A 27,450-nucleotide genomic window follows, 5' to 3' on the forward strand; every position below is an offset into this window, starting at 1 on the left:
AAAATTAGGTGGAGAACTGAAGTCATTGCAGAGAGAGTTTTGATTTTGGAGAAAGCCTGCTTTCCACCTGACAACGACTCTAGTAACAATTTGCACAAAAATCTTGTGAAATACATCTGGATTCTGAATTTAGTGGGAGCACTGTGCAGAAGGAACAATGTGACCCACATTTCTAAACAGGCAAGCAGATGCATGTTAAACCACCTGGAGTGTTTTTCTGGTTTTTTTTTTTTTTTTCCCTTCAGCAAATTTCATTCCCAAGCCCTATGATTTGCAATAACTAAGCCTGGACATGGCAGGAGCATGTACACCTGTGCCAGATGACAGTCTGATAGAATCTGGGGTAATCTTCAAGGCAGACATAGATGAAAGTGAAAGTTTCTTGAACTCATGTCTACCGAGGTGTGACTTCAAATTTAGGGGATTCCAGATCATAAATCTAGTAATATTTGCCTTTGAATGTTTTGTTTAGGGAAATCTTCAACTGGTAATACAATCCAGCTTTATGAGGCAGAGATTTTGGCCCTCAGTCTATAGAAAAAGCTCCAAGTTGAAGAAAAAAAAAAAAAAAAAAGTGGCATGCAAGTCTATTTCCTTATTTTCTAGGGATAAAAATTCCACCAAAATTCAGCAGCATCACTAGACAGCAACAGAAATGAAACAGATCCTTTCTCAATGATAAAATGAAGGGATTAGGACACTTTTGGCAACAACTGCAAGAGGAATGATCTGCGGTTGAGTCCCCATATACCAGCTTCTCTATCTAATACACAAAAACATCTCATAAATGTAGAGGTTAAATAGGAATTTGGTGATATTTCTCTGTCTTCCTGATTTAAGTTTTATTTAATGAACAGCTTTCTCTTTTATCCTGTGTTTTGAAAGTTATGTTTCTGCCCCTCATAGAACTCAGACATGAGACAATGCGGGTAAATTGTGACAAGAAAATTAAGGACATTCTTCAAACTTCATATGGAATCTGTTTGGAATTAATTACAGTCTTGAGCATGAAGAAGAGTGAAGATAGAAAGCTCTTATTTGGCCTGTTTCATCTTCAAGACCCAAAAATTGGGCATTAATGTTTTACATCTATATAGTCACTGGAGGTAAGAAAAAAATCCTCTCACTGATTCCAGTACTGAAGGAAAAATTTTCAAACTGTCCAAAGACTTCTGACATTTTCCAGTAAACCCAAGAAGGCCAAATGTAACACTGTTGTAACTGACATTCTTTCTGCTCTTTAAAATCTAAAATAATCAAGTGTTATGCTACAAAGGCATATGATGAGTTCAGTTTCCAATATATGTGTCAATATGACAGAATTCTGACAAGAAATGTGGGGCAATTACCTCTTAAATATACGATAATAAAGGACAAATCCTGCTTCCTCACACTGAGGGAGAATCCTATGAGCCTGTGTCAGTACTGGATTCAGCACCTGGAATCACAAACATCTTCCAAAGAATGACAAAACTCAGTTTGAATAAACACATTGTTGGAGATGAAACCATATTGTTCAGAGGATGCATCTGTGTATGCACAAAGACATTAATTCTGTCTTCATTTTGCCTTTTTAAGGATTAAAAAAGAGAAGAATTTGGTTTGAACAAAGCTAAGTTGCCATCTTAGCGTAACTGCTAGTAAATATAGCAGCTATTTTATAAGTATTGCTGTCATTTTCTTTGACTAAAGTTACAGAAATTCTTTGAATTTTATATAGGGGACTAAATTTGTAATGGAAAATGATGTTTGATGGTGTTTAAATGCAGAGTATGTCACTGTATAAAGCATAGGGCTCTTTTAAGTTATTTTTTTTTAACTTCTTGACATGTGTCACAATTTGGAATTCTGCTCTCATGGGATAAATGCCAGATTACATGGTGTAGTATTTTTATCCTCTGTACTTTCACTGTAGAAGCATACAACATCAAAGAAGAGGCAGATCACTCACATCAGCAGAAAATGGAATAGGACTATAATATGCTTGCTTTGATCTCTCCTTCTAATAATTATCTTGGCTACATGCATACATTGAAAGTAAGATTTGAATTAATAAGGCCAAGAGACCCTGGAAAATGTAAGAAGGATATCTGAATACTAACTTTGACTATCTTTAACAAGATAAACTGCACTTGAGCCTACAAAGTTGTGGATTGTTAATTTAAGGCAATAATCCTTAAATGTTATTCTTTCTTTAACTTGTAACCACTGCATTCAGCAGAAGCAATCAGTCCAATTAAGACAGTATCTTTTTTAAAATCACACTCACCACTGTAGATTTGGGATGGAGAGGGTGCTATTTAGCTGGCATCCATTTGATTTCATATAGGTTTTCAAACAGGAGGGCCTACGGTAAAAATCATTAAATTTATATAAAAAAGTCATCACTACACAGTCTGTTATCATTAAAAACTATTCTAATATTGCCTTAGGAAAGATATTGCTTTTGATATGGAAAGTAAATCAAATCATCCACATCCACATAGGATTTATACAGAGGCAAGAAGCATATTGCATTCCTGGTCAGTTATTTTTTACATTTTTTTAACCAGTGTTTATTGCTCTATTGTCTTCTGAGAATCCTATTTCTGCCCAATGTGAGCAGAAATTATAACATAAACAGGGTGGTTATGCATGAAAGCCTTACGTGGCTGTGGCTAATACAGTCTGGAAGAGGGAAAACCTACTGCAGTTCACCAGTTCCAAAGAATGAAAGTTTGTCATTCTTCTGCTTAATTTCTGATATGTGAGTTACATCAGTCGCTGGGTAGACAGCACATTACTCCCAAAGCCAGATGTTGCAACTTCAAATTATTGTTTGATAAATCTTGGCAGAGCCACTAACCATCATGCTAATACAATGCCCTGCAGTGTACAAAGGGATGCATAATGTGCTAGCCAGGCTGACTTGAGCACAGTATGAATTAGACAAATGAGAGCAAGCACGTCTATGCTTAATATACCAAATGCAAGTTCCAAAAAGCCACTTGAACAAAGACAGTCTGTCAAAACAGCAGAGGCTGCTGTTGTCCTCAAAATCCCAGTCAAAGGTTAAGAATGTTCTTTTAAAACGGGGTTAGCTGGGCATACATGTAATAGATCAACATGCAGAAAGAAGTGCTTTGAAGAAATGCTCTCTCTGTTGAAAACAGGCACTCTTTTCTCATCTGCTGAACTTACCTGACAGTGGATGGGAGTTGCAAGAGAAAAGGTTTGATTCAGCGAGGATGTTAGGAACAGCTTTGTTAAGTTCTGAGACCAGCGCTTCTAATTGAAGCACAAGCACCACTAAATACTCATTGCCTGGCGGTCCCATCCCAGACAGAGAAACACAAGGAAGTGTTTGTGAGTGGCTGCAGGTATCTTCAGGACAAATTTCTGTACAAAGACTTGCTATAGACAGTATGGTATTTACAGAAAAATATGATGTGCTTCTACAGTCACTGCTGGTCTCCTGCCCTGAGGTTCTTATACTCTCACTAGCTACTGAGCTCCCACGCTTGCCAACGAAAATTCAGAAACTTGCTTTTTTTTCTCTGACTTGCCAAGTTCTTTCCTAGTTTTTGGTGTCGGAGAATTGATCACTGGAGTTAAAGCAGTGGCTGGGACTAGGTCCCATGTAAGCAAAAACTGTTCCCAGCAGTTGTTACGTGCTGGCTTTCTCCAGCTGCACAAAGTCCAGCTGCAGCATGCTTGGACTCAGGTTCCCATCAACCCAGACACTTCAGTAGAAACTTTAGAGAGGCCCAGGGGTGATTTAAGTGAGCACTTCATCCTGCTTGGGCCTGGAAGGTAATTCAGCTTGGCTGTACCTTCTTAACATTGCCTAGAAGTGGTTATGTTCAAGATGTATTTCCAGTTGCAACCAATTGTTGTGGTACACCATTCTAACAGAGGGAAATACAAGACATAACAGAGGTTTCAGAACAAAGACGGCTTCCTCCCAGGGAAACTTCAATATTAGATACCTTTAAAAATGTCTCTAACTATTCTGCTACAATTTAAGGATATAGAGGAAGTTTCATTTTATTCATCTGTCCCAGGAAAAATCCAAGTAGGAGCTACAGTAATAGAATACTGTGGTAAAGGACAATCACAGTATAATCTCACCAGTGGTAGTTTAATTATATCTGTTCAAATACAACTATTGAAACTTACTGTCTGTTGTTCACTGTACTGGCATATTTCTGAACTCATGAGACAAAGAAAGGTCCTTGTAAATGTTAGACTCTTCTGTCTCCTAAGTAAACAGCTGTAATAGATTAACCCTGTCCAGCAGCTAGGCATCCATACAACCACTCATTTACCACCCCCAGTGGGATGGGGGAAGGCATAGGAGCATAGAAGGAAAAGTTACAAGACTCATGGGTTGAGATAAAAACAGTTTTGTAACTGAAAAGGTTAAAAAAAAAAAAAAACTAGGAGAAAAACCCACTGCAAGTGATGCAAAATCAATCCCTACTTTCCCAAACAGACCAGTGCCCAGGCAGACTCTGAGCAAAGACCAGGCTCCCAGCCTGTATTGCTTAGATTGATAGCACATGTTATGAGTTAGCCCTTTAACCACCTCAGCTCAGATGCTTCATCTGTGCCCCCTACCAAACTCTTGCCAGGCCCCAGCCTATTCACTGGGGAGACAGAGAAGAGTAACAGAGATGGCCTTGATGCTGTGCAAGCACTGGTCAGCAGCAGCCAAACACCGATGCATTATCAGCGTTAATTTGATCACTATTCCAAAACACCAGACAGACCACTATGAGGAAAATTAACTCTATCCCAGTACAAAAAAAAAAATATTTTTACTCAAGGTTTTCCTGACCTGATGGCTTGACCTTCAGCTTTTGAAAGAAGATGAATCTGGAGCATGTCTGAATTGTCCATTGTATAAACCACTGAGACTGAAAATTGCTGTCAGCTAATGCGTGTTATGTCACCGAGAATAATGCAGAGTGAAAATGTGCATTGTCCAGTGGTGAGAAAGCTGTTCCACAGTTTTGTCATTATAGTGGGGGCTCAAGGACAGATCTGGTTTCACTTCAGTAGAACTAGAAAAAGAAGGAAAAAATATGGGCTTCTAAGGTTCTTGATTCCACATGTCAAAATTTAATAAATTAAGGGAAGTAGTTAGAGACTTCAGGTACATCTAAGAGCAGTGAGAGATAACTCCTCAGGAAGTTTGGAAAGTCTTCAAATGTAAGATATCAAGCTCTGTATCCAAAGCAGGGGGAAAAAAATCACTTTAAGGAAGGAACTCCTGAATACATTTGAAGGAATAATCATACCACAAAAAAATATACAGAAAAACAAGAAGCCTATGGGGAATAGTAAAAAGACTTTCTGTTTTTATCTAGAGACATGAAAAAGTTGCTAAGAGCCAAGTTAAACTCATACTGATAAAGAATGTTTAAACAAAGAACAATTTGTTCATCATCAGTATGAATTTGAAGAAGAAAAAAACTGAAACTCTGACATCAGTGGGGTACACTAAAAAGTATTTTCGAAAGTCCACAGTAAAATAGGAGGGAAAATTCTTCATAATTCTTCATTTTTCTGTACTGAGTTGATGCTAACACTGCAAAAGGCATACTGACGGAGAGGAGAGGAGAGGAGAGGAGAGGAGAGGAGAGGAGAGGAGAGGAGAGGAGAGGAGAGGAGAGGAGAGGAGAGGAGAGGAGAGGAGAGGAGAGGAGAGGAGAGGAGAGGAGAGGAGAGGAGAGGAGAGGAGAGGAGAGGAGAGGAGAGGAGAGGAGAGGAGAGGAGAGGAGAGGAGAGGAGAGGAGAGGAGAGGAGAGGAGAGGAGAGGAGAGGAGAGGAGAGGAGAGGAGAGGAGAGGGGAGGGGACGGGAGGGGAGGGGAGGGGAGGGGAGGGGAGGGGAGGGGAGGGGAGGGGAGGGGAGGGGAGGAGAATTTCCAACTCTTTTATGTGACGTTAAATGACTCTATCCAGAACTTGATGGGAGGGATTGTTTTTTTAAAGAGGGTATATTTTCAAAGATAAACTTAAAATTTCAGGTTTTAAAAACATCAACAATTGAAATAAATTGATTGATAAATAGTTTTTCTGAGTTTAGTAAAAGAAGATTACTATATCAATACAACAGAGATACGCATCTAGCCAATAGCTAGGCAAGTGATGTGAGGCAAACATTTTTTCTAGGATGATATTCAAAATAAGAAGGGAAAACAATTTCTTGAGAAATTGTCTGAGGTTAGTTAATGAAAAGGAGTGTTGACAATGTTGGAGGAAAAGTCATTTGGAAGCTCTCATGGATCCCTCTTAGGATCCGCATTACTTTAAACACTTCATTAGCAATATTTTCATAAAAAGAAAAAAAACCAGTAGTATACCAATTCTCTCTGATGATGCTGATGTTGGAAAGTGTCAGTAGTGAAGAAGGATGCCAGTATCATACTAAAATACCCCTCTGTCCTAGAGTGGTGTAAGCTGGATAATATTTAGCAGCATCAGGGAACTAATGAAGGAACAAAGGCAAATCAGCTGACGTGGCATGGATCATAGGGAATGATGGATGTGTGCCCACCTGATCACACAAGCACAGCTAACCATGACTTCAGCTGCTGCTGTGCCAGAGCCATGAAAAGGAAATGTTATCCATGGATCTAAAGGCAAGGATGCACTTGTGCCCCTGAATTCTAATGAGATCTCCCTGGGAATAACTGTACCCGTTGGTCTTCCACTATCAACGTTGTTTTATGGAGTATGGGGTGCACACAGGATGAGCTGAGTGGCCAGGAGACAAGAGAAGCCCTCAAAGAGAGCAGGTATATAATCTAAGAGCAAGAAACCTGGGAAGTACTGATCAAGTACCTACCACAGAAAGGAGAGAGCTTTCTAAGTGGAAAGATCAATCTGGTCTTGCATGGAAAAATGTTTCCACCGTGACAATTGCATTCTGATTTAGGAAGTCTCTGCTGATGAGAGACTAATTCTGTGTCATCCTAAATGTGAATCTGTTCATGCTACTATGTCAAAGAGCATTGATACATTCATAAATATTTATTTCCTTGGTAACTCCAATGACCAAAAAGAATTCCTAAGACAAAAGAACTTATATTCTAGAGAAAAAAAAAAGACTAGCAAAGGCTGAGATAGCTTTCTAAGCTAAAAAACATATGCAAAATTGATGTGGTTTCTTTTTCACTTGTTCTACATACCAGTGCTGTCTAAGTGATGAACCAGTGCCATAGAAACTTTCATTATCCTAAGAACATGGATAAGATACCCTAGTTATCATTCTTAAATGAATAAACTGTTGCCTGCAAAACAGGGATTTATTTTTTCTGGAATATGCACCCTTTTTTCTAGAAATGTTTTTATATATTTTCAGTTCAAGGTAAGTGAAAGTGTGACTCTTCATCACTGCAGCTCACTTAGGAAGTTTTCTCCACATGCACAACCTCTTTATCACACAAGTATGCAATCTTCACATTTAAAATCTGGTTCTGTGAGAACAACTTTCCTTGCCTAACATGTAAATAAGCAAAAGCAGACATTAGAAATTTAATGGAACTATATTTTTATGAATACTTTTTCTCAGTCCATGACAGGATTTTGATTAGGTTTTTTTCCTTCGCTTTGCTGTGATCATCTGTACTTCTATTGCTGGTCTTTCTACTTTATTCATCAAGAATGGCTGGAATATTTTATCCAGGCAAACATGCCTATTCACGTATGGATGAGCCTATTTGCATGTGAATCAACATATTTATCCATAAACATGTTTGGGATTTTTTCTGCTAAATGTGCCTGCCCAGCTGATCTCTATATGCACATAGCAGGAAACTGAATACAAGAATGAAATTGAATGTAAAATCTGCTAGGCAGAGAATAAATCTGGTCTCTATATTTCTTTCCTTTCTAGCAGGCAAAACTCCAGCTTTCCTTTTTACTTTAAAATAAAACATCAGGAGACCACATATACACAGATATTCTTTCCCCTTCCCTTTCATCCCCCACCCACTACAGGAATGAATTCTGCAAGTGCTCAGTGCACAGAATTCCAGGTAAAGCCATTAAAAACTGCAGGTGTTCAACACTTTTTACAGGCTGATCTTTTGAAGAATCACTCACATAAATGTCCATGCCTTTCTTCAAGTGTTCACGAAGTTCACCTCACCCATCTGTCATTGTCACTTGGCCAATGCACCCTACAAATGCTACTTCTCCTCTTCTGTTAGCCAGGGCTTGGCCTTAAGCCTGTCCCAAAATGAGTCTTTCTTCTTTCTATTCTTGAGAGACTGAGAGAACAAACGCTTTTTTTCATAAATATTGTCAAAATAACTCTTTGTGATGAATTCTGCATTTTCCATCTATCTTTTAAGTAATAACCATTTTTTAGGTCTAATTTGATTCTCTTCATTAAGGTAAAAAAATTTAGCTTAAAGATTTCCATGACAGTAATGGTTTTAAAAAGCTCCTTCTTTTGTTAATTTCTAACAATATGTATTATTTCCAGACCTATACATTTTATCTATAACTCAGTGTATCTTTGTGTTTTGTTTTTAATTTATTTGTGTTTACAAATATATGAATAACCATGCTAACAGTTTACAATGCTAACTGCATCAGTGTTTCATCTTTGAACCTGATCAGTAGCCAAAGACTAGATAAGAATTTAAAAATAGATGAGACATGGAATGAATGACAGCTGCATTATTTACTCAATTTCCATCCCTATTTCTGATTGTTTCAGTGTCTCGCATTACAGCTTGAAAACAGTGGAGATAACATTGAAGTTAAACACCCACATTACAGAGAGAAGGAAGGAAGTGACGGAAGGAAGGCAGTGGCGGAAGTGGCGGAAGTGGGGGAAGGAAGGAAGTGACGGAAGGAAGGAAGGAAGTGGTGGAAGGAAGGAATTGGTGGAAGGAAGGAAGTGGCAGAAGGAAAGGAAGGAAGGAAGGAAGGAAGGAAGGAAGGAAGGAAGGAAGTGGGGGAAGAAAGGAAGGAAGTGGCGGAAGGAAGGAAGTGGCGGAAGGAAGTGGCGGAAGGAAGTGGCGGAAGGAAGGAAGGAAGTGGCGGAAGGAAGTGGCGGAAGGAAGTGGCGGAAGGAAGTGGCGGAAGGAAGGAAGGAAGTGGCGGAAGGAAGGAAGGAAGTGGCGGAAGGAAGTGGCGGAAGGAAGTGGCGGAAGGAAGTGGCGGAAGGAAGTGGCGGAAGGAAGGAAGGAAGTGGCGGAAGGAAGGAAGAAAGGAAGGAAGGAAGGAAGGAAGGAAGGAAGGAAGGAAGGAAGGAAGGAAGGAAGGAAGGAAGGAAGGAAGGAAGGAAGGAAGGAAGGAAGGAAGGAAGGAAGGAAGGAAGGAAGGAAGGAAGGAAGGAAGGAAGGAAGGAAATCCCATGTGATAAATTTCTAAAATATTTTCTGGATACAAGAAATGCTCCCAGCTCAGATACATTTGTAAACACTGTCCATTCAACAATAATAGGCACTAAAAATACAAATGCAATGCAATAATTTTTGAACCAAAGTAAACACTGCCATTCCATTTAAGTCGTTTGATGCATGTTTTAACTATGCCTAATTAAAACCCTAATTTCAAGCCCAAGTAACAAAATTGCCACACACAGAATTTGTTTACTGTATTCCCAAGTTCAGCTTGGAATCTGGAGAAAAATCAGTCTTCCCTCTTTCCACATCATACCAGGAATTTTTGCATCAAAACCAAAAGGAAAGTATAACACTTTAACTTAATGATAGTTAAGTTGAAAGAGTTTTCTTCTATGTCAATGGTTTTCATATGATTTCATACAAATTACCGTTTAAAAAAAAATTTATGTCCAACTTTTATGCAATTTTGTCACTCTAAGAAAAAATCACAGAGTCATCCAGTAACCTGGTACAAAATGGCAAACCTTTCTCCCTGCTGCCTAGTGTTTGGAGGTCAGTAGTGATGGAGGGTGGGATTAAGGTAAATTTATCCAGTGTTCAGTCAACTCAGCGGGACCAATTCCCATTTACCTAGACACCCTTTATAATGTTGTGTAGGGTAAGAGGCTTTAAATTACATACATTTGCAACCACTTTAAGGTCTTTTGTATAAATGAGAATCATTTGATCTTAGCCTCTCCAGTAGCTACAATGGGACATTGGATCAGGGAAATATGCCTATTATTAACCAAAAGTATTAAAGGTCCTTCTCTTATGAGCATTACAATTCCACAACATGAATCACGATCTTCTTCCTAAGAAAGAATGAAAAAGAAGTGTGTCTGCTGTCCCATTTGCACATTGTTCATATCTGATTTTATAGCGGCAATTTCTCAAGACTTCCATGAATGGGCAGGACGGCACAGATATCCTGTTGCCTTACATGGCTGGCTAGCAAACTGTAACTGGTTTATTGCTTACTCACTCACAGTCAGTTTTTAGCAGGGAAAAAATCTTTATTCCTTTCATTTTTTGCAATCCCAGTGAAAAACTAAATGTGCAACAATGTGATGTATTTGGCCTGCTCCCGTTAAATACAGCCTTTTCAATTTACACTTCCGACAGAAGATATGTGACAAATGACATAGTAATTTTCTTATTCCTTCATGTTCATAAAACATTGATAATATGATTTTTACCTTCCCTTTGTTCTCAATTAAATGAAATGTTCCAATACAATTAATGTGTTCTTGCAATTTAGTTTTTCTTTAGAGGTTTCTCTTGCCTCTGATTAACAGCATTTTCTATCCATTCTGAGAACCCCCAACTGCTATTCAGAATGTTTCATTATGCCTGGCAGCTATCAATACAATTGTGAACCAATATCATTTTAATTGTTTCACTAATAACTTGTTTTAAATGATTCAACAGTCATCAGGAAAGATAAGTGCTCTTGTACCCTGCAGGCTTGTAGGGATGATGGTATGAGGCAATGTAACAGAGTGCTGTATCAGAATAATGAAACCGTATGCACAAGATAATGACAAAGCACTTGCATTGCCGTAAAGATAAATGAAAACAGTAGATCTTCTTTTCATTGTAATATAACATCCATTTCTATCTCCCATCTCAATCATTAGACTTTCCAAACAGATTACTACACAAATACACATATGCAACATGTCCCACAATAATAACTGCGTGCTCCCATCCATCCAGGCAGATGGTGAGTGATGGCGTTAACGAGCTTTACAAATGCTCTTGTTAATTAACAAAAATTGTTACTTTCTCATTTGAGGGGGGCTTATAAATTAGACTTAATTACACTAGATAATTGCAACTGCCAGCTACTGTGCAACTCGCTCATGTTCTGTTCTTTCAATGGCAAATCAACAATTGCAACCCTTGCCTATTTGTGTAGATGAATTTAATAAGCAAACAGCCCTTTTATGTTAATGGTTTACTGGCATTCATGGGTTTGGCAGGAGAAATGTGCTGGGGGAGGGTTTGCTAATGGCAGCACATAATCATATTAATTAAAATATAACTGCCATTTAAAGATTTGTAGTGTAGAATTAGAGCATGTTGGGAACTGAGAAAATCAAGCTAGAGTGCATATTAGCACCATTACTCTGTGCTCTCTGCACAGCAGTCAGCAACCTCATGTGTCATAAATGTAATTTATGAGTGCTGTTTTCTTTGAAATATGTGTTTTTAGTTCACTCATCAGAATGTAAAAATTTGCAATGTCTGCTTCAGAAGGTTCAAAATAAATTCGCTTAGAGCTGAGACCCATGATCTGGTTTTAACAAATCCCTCAACAATGAATTTTTTTATTACTTGTATAATTTCTTATTGTAAAACCAAGCATTCTGTTCTTTGAAGATGGATTCCTTGTTTCATTGCAACTGTAAGTCACACTATCACTACAAATTTTATATTACTATGCATTTTATAATTCAGTATCATTTTTATGGGGCCTTTAAAAAATACAGCTCCCTTTTTTTGTTTGGCTTTGGAAAAATTAGAGAAAAAAAATACACCACTTTGTATTTGAACGTGTAGAAACGCAGTGTCAAAAAAGCTTTTGAAAGCTTTGGGCTTTTTCTGCTTTCCTGGATTTCCTTATCAATTTACAGGCATATTTTTATCTAAATCAATTCCACTTACGCAGCTTCCTCAAAAACGCTGAGATGTATTTTCTGTGCAGTGTAGTTACTTATTTGCTGGCATTCCTGGGAATGCAACTTCCCACAAATTCCCTCTGAGACAAAACGATCCCTGGAATTAGAGGTATGCGAGTGACAGGAGGCAAGAAATTGGAATCATAGTAATTCTGTAATTTCTAACAGTACAGAGGCAGCATGGAATATTATTTATGCATATATACATGTGTATTCATATGTGTTATAGAATGTTATACAAATGTTTTTTGTGTGTGTGTGTGTGTGTCAAACATCTGTATATCAGTATCCTCAGCAATACATCACAGTTCAAAAGTCATTGCTATATTGTGTCATCAGGGATTATCACATTGTCTTTTCAAACTGCAGAAATCAAAAACAGCTGCAATCCAAAACATGACATGATTTTGTAATTTGTTTTAATATTTGTTTGCTTGTTTTATTTTTCTTTATAATGCAGATCTGAAAAGGGAACCAAAGATGAAAATCCTAGTCCCTCTGAAGCCAAAGACAAAATCCCATCCCCTTGTGAAGGGTGCCTTAACTCTCAAGTTAAAGAAATTCTCAGCAAAATGGAAGTGTTACGGTACCCCCAGGATTTTCGGCCTTACGGGCTGACAGCACGGAATTGGAAGTGGCACTTCTGTCTCTTATTATTCCAAAAAGAATTGTCACTGGGGAATATTTCAGCATCTAGCAATCAGGGACTTCTGATTCTTCAGCTGTTATGAGAGATATTGCTGTCTTTTCACAGATGACATTAGGTGGAATAATTTCATTTTCAACCCCCTCCCCACCCCCAAATACGCACCCTAATATCTGTATGTTATCTGATGTAATTGACATGACTGTAATGCTTGTTTATAAGGCTGACTCTAGATCTGACAATATATTCCAATGTTTTGATATTATCACTGCATATTATCATACAAGCATGATGGACAATCACTGACAGATATTTGAGCAATTACAGCATATTTTATTGACAATTCTACACCAGGACTATACAATAATTATAGTAGAGACTATATCATACCAGCAACAATGATACTATTCAGGGCACAGCTGCAATAAAATCTTTATAAGCTAATGCACTAAAGTGGAATAGTTATAAGTAAAACTGGAGGTCTGCATTTCTTTGTCTAGCTTAGTCTGTGGTGATGAGCATAAAAGAGATTGCAATTTTTATCTGGTCTGCTGCAAATTTCTCTATAAACCAAGGTGTGTTCTACACTGCCTAGTCTTCAACAGGACTCTTGCAAACAATCTTTACATTATAAGCAAAGGAATCTCCATCATTACATTGATTGCTTCAGAAATTATCTGCTGAAAAGAGGAAAGTCTGGGACTGGATGTGATGCCTTGATAATAGGTATGTCCCAAACCACATCTGTTCTATGTGGAAAGCAGGGATTTGGCTTTTAGCTGACCAGGACTTCATTTATTTCTCTGTAACAATAATGATTTCCACAGTTTTAGAACTGATGATTTCTATTCCATATGACTGCTTGATACCAAAGAGCCTGATTCAATGTCCAGTGAATATAATACAGGTAAGAGGAATCACAGAAAATCAGAAAAAGCTTTGAAAGATGACAGGATCAGTTCTTAAAATTTCAGTAAAGAATTTTCTACTATAAGAACTGCAGATAAGCCACCTCATTTTTATTTTCTTCTTTTATGCTCTTTCACCAAAAATAATAACTAGCTGCATTGAGTTTGTATGCAGAAGGTCTTCACTGAGGAGAAATTTGCAGAGGAGAAAAATATATAACCTGGAGGGGGAAAATCACATCCTGATAGTTTAACACTCAAATGCACATTGGCTACCTTGTCAGAGTGCCCCTGTAAATGGGTGAGTGATCAGCAGAAGAGGCCCCTGAAGAGCTGGGGCTGAGGCAGTCAGGGAGAAGGGCAATGGGCTGCAAAACAGTGGACTCTCATGAGCTTAAGGAAGAGCTTTGTGAGGCAGGGAGCAGGGCCTGGAACCCCTGAGGTAGGCAGGGGGAACAGGCTGAGCTTGCAGATCCACCCATCATACCAGCACTCTGTGACAGCAATCCCCATCATGGTGATCCCTCCCAGATTTGAGATCCTTCTCTTCGACATTAGAATTTGCACGCTGTCCATAATTCTTGGTCATGAGCCCTGAACTTTCTACTGCATCATGATGGAGGGTGGTTTTTTTCTTTGCCATGCTCAAAGCAGTTTTTTCCTGGCTCTCAAGGATATGTTTCTCCAATGGCCAGTGACCCTTATAGACCTCAGCCCCTCTGTGTTCAGTCTGCACCCGTATTTCCAAGGCCTTTGCTATTATCTCAGATTTTAACAGCAGCAGACACCTGGTACCACACTCTGGTTCACACAGCATGTTCTCATAAACAGCTGATAACAAGCCAAATAGGGCAGGAGTAGGGTGTTCCATTGTTAGCAGAAGGTAAATTCAGAACAAGGTCTGTGGTCCATTACTTGCAAAAATAAGATAGTTTTTACTGGGGCACAGGAATAGAAATTTATGGATGTTTTTCTTGGTTTTTTTTTTTTCTTCCCCAAAAATTAACAAAGACACCAGCTGGAAAATTTACTTGTTCTGGAAAAAAAAACCCAAAACTCCTAGAGGCTGAATGCTCTTTAACTGATGAGTTGAACAACACTGGAATCCTGTAATTTAAGACGAGAGAGGCAGTTGTGCTTTGTTTCCATGTGGTTTGTGTCAGTTTTCATACTGCTGAGGCACAAAATTATTTGGTCGGCTTGGTTAATTTTTCTCGCCTAAACATCAGTGAAATCTGATTATATAAAGATGTGTCACTGCATGCCTTTATCAAGCTAAATGCCAGGCGAGTGACATGGGAAGACGGACTGTAAAAGGCCAGCATTCCCAATGGTGTCATTTTCTTCTACAATGAGTGTTATCAGAAACAGGGAGGTGCAGTTTTTCAGAAGAGAAGACATAAATCCATTATCATGGCATTCATTCTAAGTAAAAACAGCCTTCTTCTTCTGTTACCATGTTTTCCCTCACAAGACAGACAGCACAGCTGGTTGAATAAACTTGGTTCTGACTCTTTTGGTCAGTACCATGTACCTACTTCTGCAAACTGGATACTGAAACAATAGCAGCCAGGGCCACATCCTGCATATAAACAAGCTGTCCAGAAAACTCCTCCTTTATGACTTCAGATCAGTACTGTTCAGAGTTTCAGCCATGGATAACCAGACAGATTCTTCCTCACGGCAGCGAGATCCCACCTGATTGGGAGAGGGGACTGATGGTACCATAGAATCATAGACCAGCCCAGGTTGGAAGGGACCTTGAGAGATTATCTAGACCCTGTACAGTCATGTCTTGAAAACCTCCAGAATGGACACTTTCCATATCCTTGGGGAAGTTATTCCAATGAATGATCTTTTTCACAGTAATATATTTTTTTTTTACGTTGAGATAAAACCTCTCCCTGTGCAATTTGTCTTCATGTGACTTCTTGCGAGGAGAGAGACTCTGTCCTCTTTATCTGTCCTTTAAGTCCATCAGAATACTGTGATGAGGTATGGCCTGAGCTTTCTCTTCTCCAGGATGCAAAGACCTACTACTTCAGTCTTTTCTCTTTCATCATCATTGTGATCCTCCTTTGGACCCTTCCTTTGTCTGCATCTTTCTTGCATTTCTTGTGTGGATACCTGCCTGATAAGTGGTGAGGAGAGTGGAATGATCATGTTTCTATCTCTTCCAGTAATGTCCCTGTGAATCAGCCTAGGGTCTGTTGCTGCAGTGCTGCACCACTGACTTACGGTCAGCCTCTTGTTGTCCACCAGGACTTCCAGGTCACTTCTTTCAGCAGGGTTGTTCCCCAGCCAAACATGCCTTAACCTGTACTGGGCTTTTTTGAGTATTCCATTCCAGGTGCAGGACTTGGCTTTCATCTTTGTTGAACTTCATGCTGGTTTTGCTTGCCCTTCCTTCCAGCCTGTCCAGGTCTATCTGTAAGAGAGTTCTCCCTTGTGACGTGTTCAACTTATCAGGAAGTTTGGTGCCAGCAAACCTGATAAAATTTAAATGCCATCATTTGGTCATCTATGAAGATTTTGAACTCCTTTGGGCCCAGTATTAATCCCTGGAACACCCCATTTGTGACAGTCTGTCAGCCTGAGTGAAAACCATTGAATACTACTCTAAGTAAAAACAGCCTTTTTCTTCTGTTACCACTATTTCCCTTACTGGAGAGACAACACCTAAGTGAAACTTGTTTGGTAATTTTCCATGCATCCTTTAGACCACTCATCCAACCTGTATCTTGCCAGTTTGTCCAGGAGAAAGCTGTGGGAAACAGTGTTGACGACTTTGCTGAAGTCTAGGTACAAAACATCCACTGCTCTCTCCATGTCTACAGCAGTTGCTGTTTTGTTGTGGAAAGTGATTTGGTTCGTTTAAATTATTTGCACTTGACAAATCTGAATTGATTATACTTCAGCTAATCTCTCTAAGGTAATCCTTTGCACCATTTTGCTGAAAAACCTCAAGTAACAACCACCACCACCTTCCATGACAGTTGGAACATAATCTAGAATAGGCTTTTTGCTGGTTAGTTTTGACTTTCTAATTCTCTAATAAAATGCTAAAAGAATCAGATCTTTTCTTTTTTTTTTTCTTCTTTTTTTTTTCTTCTTTTTTTTTTAATTTATTTAAAGCCAGTGAGTACCAGAACATAACTTCAGATTTGCAAGCATAGTTTTTCTTTTCTATGTGTTTCTCATTTGGAGAGGTAGACTCTTTGACTGTCTGTCATGCAAAGCCCTTAGCATTGTAAAAAGCTTTCACTAAAGAAACCAAAACCCAATTATCCACTCCATGAATCAATAGCAAAAACACAGAAATCTTTTAATCAACAGATATCCAGACAGAAAAGGTTTCCAAGACAACCTTACAATGATTTTGGTAGTAATATTGGCAACATTACGAAAGATCATCTTGGAATAATCAAATGTCGGCAAGACAGCAAGAACAACACCTTACATAATTTCCCAATTTCCCTAAATCCCTCCTCAGCTATAGGTCTTGTGCAGATGATTTCCAGACAAGCACATGTAACTGGACCCACCCTAGGTTACATGGTGGGCAAAGAAAACGGTAAATATGAATATGAATATATAGTAATGAGTATATTAAGGTTAAGCTATTGTTTCTTTCAGTCAACAGAAAAGCAAATCCACAAACAAAAACAAATGGATTGCTAGTGAAGATTTCTGCTAAGTGGCTAATTAATACCACTAAATTAAAAAGCATACTCAGTGTTAAGGAGAATTCATGGGGATGGAAGCAATATCATGCAAAAAATGTTTAAGCTAATGTAACTGTATGCATATATGTAATGCCTAACAGTCACTTTTTCTGCAGGCCAAAAAAAATTTCTTCTCCCCTTCATTGATGAAATGTGAGAATTAAATCTGGAACAAGGGTTTCTTGTAACTGCATGTTTTTTCCAGATAGCTATGTGAATACTTATGCTATGGTTACTACAATTAAATGACTTCCTCTTATATGAGATTTCCTTGAAGTTTAATAAAACTAAGAGTTTGGTGGAGCTTTATTTTTAGTTAAATAGAAAAAAACCTTTGCTTTTTCTTAAAAATTTTTGCTTTATGTTCCTTTTATCAAGAATAAAACGTTGCTATATCAACAAAAGTGAGCTTTTTAAAATCAAGACAGATGCAGTTACACATTATTAATGGCTTATAGGCACTTACTGTAATAATCAAGAAATCATGTAGTATACATAATGAATAAGTGAATGCCAGGATTGAGTATGCTTTTTACCCCTTTGTCCAATACAGCCTATTGTATATTTTTCATTCCTCCTTTCTCACAAATTATGTTTTATCTGAATCTGGCAGAGGAATAACAGTGCTGGTATTATCTACAGACATCTTTGGTTGGCTTTTTCCCTCTTGCCTTTTGGTGCATCTCCATGTTCTGTCAATATGAAATAGGTGAAGGCAGCCACTGGTGCAGTGGTTTCTGGTCACCTAGGTTATAGACTTTGTTCTCAAATGAGTGCATCTCATTTTAGAGCCCTAATCATTGCAAGACATATCTGTACATATGGCATAGGCCTACTCTTGATTTGTATGGAGTGTATGGCTACCACACAGAGTTCAGCTGGTGATGATACTGTGTACACAGTTGTAGTGACTTTGGGTTTGGATACCCCTCTCCACACGCCCAGATCCGCTAAACTCCTGGCAAGTGATTTCCATTTAGGTCATGCATTGCCCACCTCTCTCTTAAGTGGGAAATTTAACCAAAGCTCTCACATAAATTAGCAAACTACTGTATCTCCCAAGTTGCCCAAATTTACTTCCAAGCAAAAGCATCTGATAGAAAAGAGTATAAATCTGATATGATGGCCAGAAGTACTCTCTCCTGTGTTTGGCACTTTTTTGGAGTTAAAACAAGCAGCTGGAGAACATCTCAAGCATTCCCAGCTGCACAGTGTAAATGAAAGGCAATATTTATGCATGTGAATTATTTTGGTAAGTTTTAGCTGTCTTTTAATGAAAACCTACTGAAATCACCCTCTAAAAAAATGTGATCAGTGTTTTAAAAGTCTTTTTCTCTGGGATAACCCAGTGTCTAGCATCTCTGTTAACCAGTGGCAAATAATAGAGAGAATGGTTCCTTCATATTTCCTAGTCTTTCACAGTTCATCAACATCTATCAGCAAAGTGAACTGAATGAAACAGAGTAGCTGTCTCTCTATAACTTGCCCATGGTGCTCTGATGAAATGCTTCGAAAGTTTTCTCAAAGGAATTTCATCCTAGCTTTTGGTTTCCTGGCATTTTGCCCATTGTACCATTGAGTATTGCAGAAAATTAAAATCAAAGCTAAAAGCTGGCATTGTGACTAAAAGTTTTAGATTAAGTGAAAGATGCTGTTAAGCTGTTTAAATCACATAAATGGTGGTTTATTTCTTTGTAGAGGGCCACAGAGAATAAACCAGAATTCCCCTTTTACTGACGTCAGTGAATGCAGATTGCATCAGGGTTGGCAAAGGTAAAAATGTCCTTGTCATAAAATTATAGTGACAAGAATGAACATAAAATCCTGTTTTCCAAGAACAGCTAAATCAGAGTTAAATTATGAAATCATAAATGCTTTCCATTTTATGTTATTTATGCTCTTTATGAACAACAAATAAAATGATGTGGATAAGAGTAATTCAATGAAGGAAAAAATTGTTCTACTTTCTCATGACATCTGTAAAACTCATCAGCAGTTAAAGCTTTCTATTCACTGCAGAACCATCTACTGTCTATAGCCACACAAATATGAAGCAATTAGGAATAAACAAAATCAATTATAGAGCTTTTTAAAATACAGTTCTGTACTTTGTATTTGTTAATCATCAAACCATTTGAAAGAAATTTTTTATTTCAAAAAAGAGCACATTTTCAATCACTGAATTACAAATATTTTTGGCATTTCTTTTCATTCACCTCTTCCATAATCTAATAGGTATCTTACAAAAAGGGAGTATGCTATTTTTTATTTTCTCCAATAATTTCCTCTTATATTTTGGTTTTCTAATGTTGGCACTTCTTGAAAACTCTAATGTAAAGAAAAGATTTAAAAAAACTGTAATTTCAACAAGGAAAAGATGGAAATGAACAGAACAAACTTCTATGAAGATCTGCATCTAAAAAATGGGGCAGAAGATATACTGAATATTCTTAATGTTTCTATCTCATTGCACAAGTAAAAGGGAACATTCAGGGATACTGAAACGCAGCAAATTCAAAATTGACACAGGGAAATAGTTTCTTAAACTATGCATATGAGACATTCTTGGGCACAAATTTAAATTGAGACTTGATTCTATACAGAGGATAAACCAGTTTTAACAGTGAATATGGTTTTTAAAAAAAACCAAAACCTTCAAGAAAATTATTTGAAAAAAGCTCTCTGTTTTAGACATCTCACCTAAGAAAAGGTTCTTGCAAGTGATCCTGCAAAACAGGAAATCCATTTTCCTACAACAGCAATTACCCTAGTTGTTGCTACAAATTAGAAACTTCATGTAAGATATCATATGGCTTCTTAGTGTGAACATGCATGAACACACAAACATATTTTAATTCATTTCTGCTCTGAAGTGCTGAAAATGAATAACTCTTACATAGATGCTTTGCATTATGGAATGCTATCCCACATCCTGCTCTCACTTACTGACAAGGACGACTCACAATCGTCACACTAATCTGAAAAATTTTCATCACTCATTCTAAGGCACAAAGTGAAAAGGAGTTGGGTGAACAACTTCATGTAGTGCAATCTATTGAAGGATATCAGAGTAAAAATATTTCTGACCAAACCAAGCCTAGAATATCTGTAGTCTGTAGAATGGTTTCTTAGGATAATTTCTCTAGATTGGAAATATAAACTAGATCAAACATTTTTGATGGCTCAGAAGAGACAAATCTAAGCAATGGGGCACTGACATCTCTGTTCACAGAATAAATAGGGTCATATGGTCTACAGATTCAGAGCTCATAAACTTTTCTCCCTACTTGTTTTATTTTTAATTTTTTCCCACAAAATTCGGATTTGGCACAATTTTTTTTTTAATATCATAACAAATTTTTGTACATAGGCAGAGAAACCCCAGGAAAATGATTCCCCTTGTGAATTGTTAGCCATTCAAACTGTCCACAGAAAGAATTGCCTTGCATACTTTTTAGCAGATAACACTAATGTTAACACAATCCTTCAGTTACATCTCTAAAACTGAATAATTACTTAGTGCATTCCACTTCAAAAAGGGCTTGCTACTTTTGTGTCAAGGGAAGTCTGGAGGTAACAAACAATCAGCCCAAACCCTTAACATTACTGATGATCTTGAAAATATTACCATTTCTAGGCAAAAAATATTAAAAAACACTGATCTATTAAGCATTTTGGTATTTTTCATTAGGAAATAATTTTTAAAAATTACATTTAGAGTTTTTCTTATTTACTGCTCTTGTTTATGCTGTTTGTTGTTTAGGCACCAGACAGAACTAATGGTACTGGCCAAGTTGAGTCATTTGAGATATGAAAGTCCAGTAAAGGCAGATGTCGGGTGGAGACCTTGGCTTCTGCAATATCTCACAGGAAGAATACCAGAGTGCAACTATGACTAGTAGATATCTACCTCAACAAAAGGCCAAAATGAATGGCTTTGAATAAAAAGACGAGTTATCCCTTCAAGCACAAAACCCCCAGACATACTGAGCAATTAAAAGCTGCAAATGTAGGTGTCTTGGCAGACATAACTTTAACAAATGAATTTAGTTTGGGATTACACAACCACATAGTATGCTTTTATGGAAACACACTAGTTAACAGCTGCCACATCACATGGGGTTTATGTTTTAAAGGCACCCTTCTAAAATAACTCAAATTAGAAATATGCCCAAGAATATTTGGTATATAAACGGACCCATATTTTCATTACGTTTTAAAATGTATTTTGCAACAGTTATGCCCTGATTTCCTTTGACTTTAAATTAATTCTTGTGAAAGAAATGAAGAAGGTTAAAAGTCTTGGCTTTGGGATCAGGGCCAAGTGACACTGATGAACATATTAGATGATGAGAAACAGAACAAAATGTTACAGAAACAATTGGAAATAAGATAAAGCCTAAGGAGGCTTGTGAGAAGATAGTGCTTTGAGTTGGAGAAAATAAATATATGTGGATGCTTTGGAACAGGCCCCAGTTCATAATGATGTTGATGACTGTAAGGAAATGATTTGATGACATCTTTTTCTTTTCATGTATGTGTAATTTTTTGTGAGATTACACTTGGCTGAAGAAACTGAAGAGTTCTAAGACACTTCATCACTGCAAATTCCTGGCCACGTTTAGATTTCTTAAGAGCCGGCACGTTTCCATTGCCTTCCATGTCTTAAATTTTGCCAGATTTCATGAAAGAAGAAAAAATTAAAGTCTGATGGAAAATTCTTTAGTAGTGCAAAAAATTCTGTGCCTCTAATTTAAATTTTAAAAATTCAGCTAATTAAATGCCCCACAGATTTCCTTGTGTGTCAAAACATACCCTATGATGTTGGCATTGCTTAGGATAATTAAACAAAATTTGAGAGATGAAAGATATTTTTTGGTAAATTATCTGTTTACTTAAAAATTCATCTTCAGAAGAGCCAGAACTATTCACAAGTTCTACACAGATTGAAAGACCTATTTTAGAGGAAACAACACTGACAAAATATTTCAGAAATGATGAAACAGTTGCTTACAACCTGTTCAGAACACTGAATTTTCTGACACTTGTTTCTGAACGGGTTTAAGGACTAAAGAAAGATTTAGCTTCAAACTCATTTATTCTCATCTCTGCTTTTTCTCCCCTTCTTTTATGACTTCACCACTCTAGTGACCTAAACCATAACCAGATTTAAATGTCTCATCTGCCTCTGAGGACTTAAAAATACAATGTTTGCTGCTTTCTCCCAGTTTTGCTTATTTTTCAGTGTTTGCTTATATTCTCCAATAGGGCATGTGTGTTTTCCAGGAAGGTTATTCTTTGTACTACTTCTTGGTATTAGTCCATCTTGAATGATTTACCTGACTACTGACTGACCCCTTCAGTAAGTGCATGTAAGCCAGGAAAGGCATTCAAATTCACAGTTTAAGTTTAAAATTGAAGACTTAACATGTTGGGCATGAATATCAGGCAATACTTCTGTGCTTTGAGCCATTTGTTTCCCAGACATTTTTAAATACTGCCCAGAAATAGGACATTAGTTTCTGGGTTTATCCATCTGTTAGGAAAATACATTTCAGATTCTCTCACTCCACTCTGTTTCTCAAGTCAAAAACTCAAGTCTTACCAAGAATTTCACAAAAGTTATGAAATGGTGAGAAGATAAAGGCAATATATCCTTTATGGATTTCTTGCCAACAGGTTGCACATTGTGCCAGAAATAGAATTCCCCAAAAACTTTGAGTCAACAGAATAAGAAAAAAACACTACATAGGACCAAAAAGTAGAGAGCAGAACTGTAAAAGATGAGGAAAAGAAAACTGATTACATATGATGTCAAAGCACATGTATCTATGCTTCACAGATATCTATATTACCCCATATCTCTTTCTTTAAACACAAAAACCATTTCTCACTCCCTTGCTTTTGTAGCTTGTGGCCTCAGCTTCCATTGTTATATATATATTTGGATTTATACCATACTGTGAAGGACTGTGGATTTAAAAATAATTTTTATAGTTTTAGGATCTCGGCACATGAGCTTCACCGATTATAGTTTTGAATATTAGCAACATTTTTATTTATGTATTTTCTGACTAACAATGTCTTTCTGTTGCGACTGAACTACATTTTGCTACAGCAGCATGAAATTTCATTTGCTCCCAAGAATCCTGTTGACTCATTAACAGGAATATATCCTTAGGTCGCATTAATGTACTTCATACTATAATTTGCAGACGGTTAGACAAGTGTCTTTTTACTTTTCCATCTTCCTTTACAGCACATATAGTCTCACAGAGTCTAGAATTAATGTAACAGATAGACATTTTAAATCCTTTTTCCTTTCTTTTGACTCAAACTTTTTCATGTGCATCTATTCTTCCTCTCATTTTTTTTTCTTTTTAATTGTACGTGGCTGTTTTTAAAATGGGTAATCATTTCTCACTGTGGTGCCTCTAACTACTTTAGAAGGCTTTCTCTAATTCCTTTAATACTCAGAGAATCACAAACACTGCAGGATCCACTCAGGTTTTAACAGTACAGTGAATCTACTTAGAGGAATAGCTCAGAAACAATGTATTTTCTGTGCACCAAATAAAAATATGCATACCACTCCACTATCCCTGAATTTGAGAGCTGTTTCTGATTACTGATTGAAAATTCCCTCTGTTCTTCATTAAAGACTGGGATTCTTTTAAAATGCTTATTTACGGTGGCAGTCCTAAGGGGCAGGCTATGTATTTAACTGCCTACAGCTTCAAATCTCTTTCAACATGAGGCCAAGTCTGTGTTAGGTAACTTGTTGGGTGAGTGGTGCCACATTCCTGCTCTGCCTATGGGATAAAGTAGCCGTGGCACAACATGGCTCATTTGTTCCTAGACTATCATTAGCATTAATGAGCTTTGCATGTATACTTCAAGGAGAGGAGAGGCAAATCATAGCTTCTCAGGCTTAATGTTTTCAGGGGTCCTCTCTGTGGCTGAAGTTTGTTCATTTTGAGCCAAGTCTTGCGTGCCTGTGAAAAGCTTTAGTAAACAGGCCATGTGCAGGGGCTTTGTGATAGACTGGGAGTTGGAATACACACACACACACACACACACACACACACACACACTCACTCCAGACTCAAATATGTCACTGCTGCTTATGTGAGGCAGCAGCAGTTCCCTCCTGTGGAGGGGCTATCCATTAATTTTTTCCTTGACCCTGTCCCTTTGTCAAACTCAGCCCTTTCTTGCAAACCCTATAAATCTGCTGCGAAGACATATGCCATCAAGCAGGGTGAATGAGCAGCAGGGATCCCCCTTCATGGCCCTTCCCTTGCATGACTTCTCTGTCCCCAACTAGCTGAACCATTGTATTCAGGACCCTCTGCCCTCACAGGGAAGGGCGTGATTGTTTTGGAAGAAAAAAGCAAAAACCAATGCATAAATAAGAGACATTCACACAGAAGGTTATCTAATAAACTGTTAGGTGCAAATATAAAATACCAGGGCATAGTACATAAAGTAACTGAGATTTTTTTGTTCATAGCATGATTTTCAAAAAGCACAGCATTAGAAAAAGAGCTCCCACACTGCATTTTGTCCTGCCACAACACATTTTACCTTTATGTGTTTCTTTTTCTGCACTGGAAACAGGAACAAAACCACTTTTCAGTATCATTAGCAGTGGGGATCACGAGAGATGTTAATAAAGATAAAGCTCAATTTAGGACTTCAAATCATTGACTAGGTCTCTGCCCAAAGGGTAACTCAGACCCTGCTCAGACTGAAAACATGTATTCCATCAAGCAACATGCAGTATGGCCACTTCTGTATGCATATCAAGGCCCCATTTTCTGTGGCATAGTCTCAACTCCTATTTCTTTGCAATCTTGGTAGGTGCAGATAGGTACAAACAGCTGTAGGTCTGCAACTGCAGCAGGGCAATACAGGCTGGACTGTGGCTTTTCCTGTGAATCTGTAATACAAGGGCTATCTTTTACCAATTTACATAAAATTTTAAAATAATATTTTACCACCTGTAATTGGATTACATGAAGTTGAAAATATCTTGCAATTTAAAGCAAGATGCTTGTGATAGGCAAACAGGTGTTTGACTGAACTCTTTGAGGAATGTACGTAGAAATAAATGGAAAAAACACAGGGCATAAAGTCAACATCTGGCAGGCCTGTCTCACTTTATGGAAGACAGAATCATAGGTAAATTCAAGCGTCTCCACATAGCCCGCGTGCCCTCAATATTCAGCAAATTATTTTGAAATTGCCAATACAGAACACACCTGCTCAGTTTAGCACAGCTATCTGGAAGTGGTGAGTGAGACACCAAGCACCAAAATTTTGTTTGGTCTCATTTGGGCTAGCCACTTGTTTACACATCTCTGTTAGGTCTGGTATGACCCCTGGCTGTCCAGTAGCACAATGGACCACTGGAGGACTTACTTGTATTAATAATTAAGCATATGCTGCATCAAGGATTTTTGAAAGAGTCTGATTCATGTTTGTCCTAACAACCAAGCAACACATTCAGAGTGTCTGTCATTTTCAAGTTCCTTCTGCAGTACATTTCCCAGTTTGTAGAAACAATTCAATGAGGCATAGAAAAACCAGCTTCCCAGCCTGAGATGCTGGAGCACTCAAAAGGGTTAATGAAAGAGTCATGTCCAAGCTGTATTCAAAATATTACAGAATGAAAATTTAAGCTTAGGTTCCCCAAACCCTGTGTGAGTACCCACCAGTGGGCCACTGTCTTCCTAGCTTTGTGCATAAATTCAATCAGAGACCCAGAAAATGCTTCAAAATACAACAATATTTGGATCTGGCACTTTTTTGTCCAAACAACAACTTTGACAAATCAGCGTATTCATTGGGAAAAAAAAATCATGTTGACAAAGAAGTCTTGATCACCCTAATTGAAAACTCTGGCCTGGGCTGTGAATCTCTCCTTTGGTATGCAATTATAATGGGTAGCAGTCAACACAAAATCTAAACCAAAACTAAAACCACTCTGCATCTTCTCAAGTTCTGCTGCTTGAATTAAATTACTAGAGTCTGCTGTAAAACAATAATGATTTCTACTGTCAGAAACAATGTTTCAAACAGATGTGAACCACACAAAGCATATGCGAAAAACGTGTGATCTGCACACTAAGGTCACAGAAGCCATTTAGACACCACATGTGAAATATGTGAAACACATGTGGAGGCATGATGCAAATTCACATTTAGTTTGTCCTTTGGCAAGTACCAAGATCATAGGCTAAAAGAACTAAATCTCTCTGAGGCAAACTTTGTGCCTGTGAAACTTTCAATCTTTATAAAAGATTAACTTTCTAAGAAATTCCCACAGGGCAGGCTTCTTAACCCCTCAAATTATCCATTGCTAATGCTGCCTGATACGTCCTTAGTGATGGAATACTCTTGTTACCCTCTTTCTTAATACCTACTAAAGCAAAAGGTTAACAGCTCTCTGCCATCTGCTGTTGAAGAGCTAATCCTTGGCTGGTAATGCTGTCCTCACCCAGTGGGCTTGCCTTGCTTTATCCGAGCATGTGGCAGGGTAGCACAGGGCACCAGGCAAGAGAAGAATCTCGTTGGAGGGAGCCTGAGGTGTCAAAAGTTGCTCACAGATTATGTTTAGTTGATGGTGATACTAATGCTGAGGATTTGGCTCAGGGTGCCGCTCGTCTCACCTAAATTCACATTCTAAACTGTTATTTCTAAGCCAGCTGTCCACCCCCTCCTGTCAATGTAGAGAGACTCCTTCCCAAACCCCATTTACTACAGGATGAATGAACTTCTAGGCAGTCAAAATCAGAGAGCACATTGGATGTACCCTGGGCAGGTAGAGCCCTAGCCCATGAGCCAACACCACCCATCTTGTCTATAGAAGCTCAAAGAGACCCAAGCTTTGTTTCAAAGCAGAAATCCCAGCACTGGGCCAGTGTCCCCATTGTGCAGGATCTACTCACAGCATCTTCAAAAAGGAGTCTCTGATACACCCTGTCCCTGCAGCAGGGAGAGGAGCCTGCCCATGGGCTCAGAGAAATCAGGCCCCAAAGAGAGCCCTGTGTGGAGTAATGCTTGGCTTTTCATACTCATTTTCTCTCCTCTATGTC

Source organism: Haemorhous mexicanus, chromosome 1 (genome assembly GCF_027477595.1).
Source record: "Haemorhous mexicanus isolate bHaeMex1 chromosome 1, bHaeMex1.pri, whole genome shotgun sequence".
Taxonomy (NCBI): domain Eukaryota; kingdom Metazoa; phylum Chordata; class Aves; order Passeriformes; family Fringillidae; genus Haemorhous; species Haemorhous mexicanus.